Below are 5,642 nucleotides of genomic sequence, written 5' to 3'. Positions count from 1 at the left end.
TTCTTACTCAGCAGTAATAAAGATGAAATTATGAAATTTGCAGGTAAATGGATGGAACTAGAGAATGTTACACTAAGTGAAATAACACAAACATAGAAAAGCAATCAATGTGTGTTCTCCCTCATTTGTGGATTGTAGCACCAATCCCTTACATGTGAGTATATCAATTCTGATGTAACACCATGAACCAGGAAAAGGGAAAGGATACATGGAGGTAAAGTAAAATAAAAAACCTGAAACAGGATAGTAGGGAACAGATGTTATGGGAGAAGGTGGGAAAAGAGGGAGTATTCGGCAGGGACTAGATGAGGGAGGGACATACAAGGGGCCATAGTATGATAGAGGGAGGGAAGTCAGGAGAGGGAGGAGGGTGGGAAGCAAGTGGTACTGGGGGAGGGTGGGGATAATTGGGGCACTGTTACTAAGGAGGGAGGAAGGAGGTTGGATGTGAGAAAAATAAGTAGAGAAGAATGAATACTGGGAGGCTAGGAAACCTAGAGGGAAAAGTGATGCCTTTGAAACCCTATGAGAAATGCACATACAGGACTGAAGATTTATACATATGTACAACTGGGAGCTGCTTGTCAGGGAACACAGTGCCAGACAGAAGAGACCAACCTTAGAATGGTTGGTGAAGGTGGTCCAGGGGACTCCTAAAATAACACAAGATACTGCCAAACCTCTAGGTTATCTCCCAGAACTAGCAGATAAAATCCTACTTTGGAGGACAGGATATACTTAGGGTGCAGGATTTGAAAAAATGGAGCAGTAACTGACCTGGAAGACATAACTGAAGTTCGGCTATCTTAATGCCAGGTGATGATATGCAAACTGCCAAGGAAGAAAAACAATCAATGGTCCAACCCAGCCCTAAAACCTAATAAACCATAATGACTAGCATTGCAAACTCCCTCTATTGGTGCAGCAGTGGCACTGTTATCAGGGGTCAATCAACAGCTATCTACCTGAACTTGAAGCCCTTTCAATGAGAGGGAGCTCACGGATGGCAGTGTTAACTCACATGGCAGAAGATGTAGATACTGGAGAAAACCTTATCTCTTTCATATCTCAAGACAAATGAAACATCTTACTATATGCTAAATATCAATTTTTATATTTACAGACAAGTATACCATACACCACTCACCAAAGAAGCTTCTTTTTGCAACAGATGTAGGCTACTGAAGAACTGCACATCTGGTCATTTGGTCAGACACAGAAAACATACATCTGAGAAATGCCCAGTACTGGGCAACACATCTACAGTTGAGCCTCTACAACCAAGGCTAATGGAACATAGCAGAATAAGGGGTGGAATGAAAGCCAGTACATCCCTTAACTCTCATCAGTGAAGCTTCCTTATACAGCAGAGTGCAATGTACACAGAAGGCCACAACTGACCAAGTTTTAAAGAATAAGAGACTGTAGAGTGTAAGATAGGACTGTTATGTGGGCCCTCATACACCCACGGCTCAGTGACCATTGTGGAAGAAGGGGCAGAGTGGTAATGGTGGTGTCAAGTACAGGACTCATGTCAATTCAGTTGAGCAGGTCCCAGAGGGGAGGAGAAAAATGGGTGGTAGGCCGGCACTAGACTGAGAACTATTTGAGCATGATTCCTGCTGGGTGAAGGAGAGAATGACTTACATACAATGAGTAGATGGACTGACTGGGCTCCAGTGGACCATTTGTATTGAAAGACACATGTGTACAAATTCCTGAATGAATAGAACTTACATGTATCATGGAATACATGAGGTTTGGTGGTGGGATTAGGGAGACATGGATGGAAGACGGTCTGAATTTGATTAAGAAGTGTACGAAGCTGCAAAAGCTCAACAAAAGAACTAAAGAAAAAAAATAAACACACACTTTTTAAGACCTGTCCATACACAGTAGTTAGTTGCAAAATGCCACTTGGTTTTCTCTTGGCTTGGGAAAATGCTGTGCTGGGTTTCAGTGTAAATTGTCAGCAATCTTCAGCTCTTTGAGGTGGCAGCTATGTTGTTTTTACCCTCTAGTTCTTCCATCCTGGCCTGGGTCATGAGGTGCATTTTGTTTTACTCCAGGTAGTCAATGAGACTGCTCATGTCATTAATTCTCCCTAATGATCTGGTCCAACATGGTCTGAAACTTGCCTAGAATCTGCTGCAAGAGTGACTCCACCAAGTTGATGTCCTGCATGGCCTTGGGGTCCGTCTTGACCATTTCCCTGGTGCCCAGCTTGGCAGCAATGTGGTGGTACCATCACCTATACTTTGGTTTGTGGGCACAGACCTGGATACACCATTTTATAATTTGTTTCCATGACTATAAACAAATAACTTTGTATCCCTTCTTTGGAAATAGGACAATTTAAAGGTTATTTATTTTTTTTATCTAACCACTCAAATTCTGATTCAAAACATGGAGGAAAATATATTTTAGATTTCTTTCTCCACAGAGAAAGGTATTCAATTATTAACTCTTTAAATATTATTAAAAAAAAAACAGAGCTTGGTTTCCTTAGCATAGTGCAACAAAGAAACTAATATTTAAAGCTCAAATCATACACTTTCCCAAAACATGACTCTCAAAAGACATGCTCATATTTCTCCCAAATCTACCTGATCTTGTTGTTTGTAGATCTGTAGCTGGGGACAAATCTCAAGTTGGCCTCATAAGGAAAATACCAGTGACCTGTATCTTCTTTCATTTTTTTCTATTGAAGAAGTCAAAATAATTTACATATCAGTAATGCGAACATCTGGGGGTCAAATATTTGTTTACATAAAAAATAAACTTTTTCAATGAAGGGAAGTAAGTCTTTAAATGGATGATTTTAATGATAAAGGTGTGAATGAGTCATTCTAGGAAACAAGGAAGTCTCAAAGAAGAGGAAACTTTCAAGAGACTATAAAAATCACTTTAAGGAGCTCATGGTGGCCTATCTAAGACCCCTTGAGAGTTCAAATAAATGATAATAATTGAATTTAACTCACTGGAGATACAGTACTCCCTGGCCTATATGATACACATACATGCAAGTATATAGTTTTTCATTGTCATTAAATGACAAAGTACAGAAACAGTAATTGTGTTAGAAAAACATCAGCAGATACAAAAAAAAAGAAGAGTTGAAAGTTAAATGAGAAGACAAATAACTGTGTAGTCAATTTGTGTCCATTTCTATAGATGACTTTGAAACAAAGGACAAAAAAGAGTTTCACAGCCATGAAACCCCCACAGGCAGGTCCCATGTAGGACACAAAATCCAATTTATCATTACCAACATCTTGACAAACCATCTCCATATTTCCTGATATAAAGCCATAAGAAGAAACCTACATTTTGTCTCCTGTGAATGACTTCAGTAGTTCATAATGTTTCCCTGGCATTCTGGAAAAAGTGAATACTCTAACCATTATTATAATAAAATACCAGAAAAATCCAACTTGAGGTACATTTTTAAATTGACTATAATATATACTTCCAAAACAGATAAAAAAATAAAAAAATAAAAAAAACCCACGTTCAAGAAAAATAAGGCCCACAGCACATTTTCAGAGTAATAGAGATTAACAAAGCTTATTGCTAGTTGTAGTGTATGTTTTTTTTTTTTTATTATATCCTGGACCAGAAAATATAACAGCTATGAAAAATATTATTGAGACTCATGAAATGTGGATAAAAAACTCTTGATTAAATCAAGGCTATAGGCGTTAGTTAGATGGCTTAGAAGTTAAGATTACATATTTGTCTTCTGGGAGATCCTGTTTGGTTTCCAGTACCCATATCAGCCAGAGCATAACTGCCCAAAAGTCTACCTCCAGGGAGATCTGATGCCCCTTGCCTTTGCATGTACCTGCACTCATGTACCTATATGCACATAAAGGCACATAATTAAAAATGATAAAAACAATTTTTTTTAAAATTGAGATTATAATTTATATTTTGATAATTGTGAGGTACATACAAGTTAATTAAGAGAATGCCCTGCTCTTGAAAATTAGTAACATAGAGCTAAAGGACATACTATTTCCAATTTACTCTGAAATGATTTAGGAAACCTATAATAATCACCTGCAAATATATAAAAGGGCACAAGTAAATGTATATTAGGGCAAATATTTAAAAAATGAGAGAATCTAAGGAAGAAGTACAGCAGAGTGCCTTGTACTTACAGGTTTTTCAGAGTCTAAATGTTTGTCAAAATAAAAAGACAAGTTTGTAGTGTTGTTTTTATAGATCTCTTTTGGTTAATTATTCTTGAACTATTAATTTATTAACTGTGTCTTCTTGGGAGAGTTTAATCTTCTCTTCAAACGAAAGTATCCCATTGACTATTCTCTTTAAAGCTAGATTCGTGGTTACAAATTCTTTAAATCTTTTTTTCATGGAAAATTTTTTTTCCTCCTTTGGTTATAAGTGATAGTTTTGTTGTATATAGTAGTAGAGGATAGAATCTGTGTTCTTTCATGACCCTTAGGGCATCCACCTAAGTCCTTCAGCTTTCGTAGTCTCTATTGAAAAGTCATATGTTGTTCTGATGGGCCTACCTTTATATAGGACTTGATCTTTTACACATTAAATATCTTTTTTGTTGTTCTGTACATTTAGAGTTTTGAGTATTACATGATGTAAGGAGTTTCTTTTCTAGTACTGTCTACTTGGTCTTCTGTATGTTCTAGTACCTTGATAAGTGTCTCTTTCCCTAGATTTTGGAAATTTTCTTGAAAATACTTTCTGTGCCTTTGACCAGGCATTCTTCTCCTTCTTCTATACCTATAATTTGTGGATTTGGTCTTCACAGAGGTCTTGCATATGCCATTCCTGGGTTATTGTAGATTTGCTATTTTCTATGGTTAAGCAATACATTTCTTCAACCTCATCAAGACAAGGTTGATATTCTCTATTCTGTTTCCTTGAATCCTTTTTTGGTCCTTTCAGCTGAGCTTTTTTGTTTGAGTTCCTGAGTTTTTCATTTCAAGTTTTATTTTAGTTTGTCTGTTCTCCATAGATTCTCTTTATTGAATTTTAATTTATGTCTTGAATTTTTTTTTTCATTCAACTGGTTTCCCAGGGTCTTCATTCAGTCCTTTATCCATACTGTCCTTGAGTTCCATAAACATATTTATAATTACTGTTTTGAAATCTTTTTCTTGTGCATCACCTAGGTTTCCATTGCCAGGAGTCATTTTGATAGAGGTGCTAATTTTTAGAGGCAGCATATTGTCTTGGTTATTCATGTTGTTTACATTTCTTTTCAATAAGTACTTGGCATTGGAGCTGGCAGTGGTGGCGTTTCTAAATATGGGTATGTGGTCTTGTCTTTTTGAGTGGATGTTTACTTCTTTGTTGCATGCCCAAGTGGTGAGGTATGGTCCGTTTAATGGTTCTTGGTGTTCAGTCTTGGACCCACCTTCGGTTGATGGGCAAATGAGGTATAAAAGGGGCTGGAGAGATGGCTCAGTGGTTAAGAACACTGATTGTTCTTGCAAAAGACCTGAATTCAAATCCCAGCACCCACATGGCAGCTAACAACTGTCCATAACTCCAGTCCCAGGGGATCCAATAGCCTCTTCTGACTTCCTTGGGCATTGCATGACATAGGTGCACTTATCCACATGCAGGCAATACATGCATACACATAAAAGTAATAT

The 5,642-nt window shown here is 37.4% G+C and overlaps 1 pseudogene; it reads right to left on the bottom strand.

Annotated features, from left to right (window-relative positions):
* Positions 1-1,979: 1,979 nt before the first annotated feature.
* LOC103749447 lies at positions 1,980-2,208 on the bottom strand (annotated as a pseudogene).
* Between the last annotated feature and the right edge of the window lie 3,434 nt (positions 2,209-5,642).

This window comes from Nannospalax galili, unplaced genomic scaffold (assembly GCF_000622305.1).
Source record: "Nannospalax galili isolate Female #2095 unplaced genomic scaffold, S.galili_v1.0 scaffold390, whole genome shotgun sequence".
NCBI classification, from domain to species: Eukaryota; Metazoa; Chordata; class Mammalia; order Rodentia; family Spalacidae; genus Nannospalax; species Nannospalax galili.
This window is presented reverse-complemented; position numbering and strand designations above follow the sequence as displayed.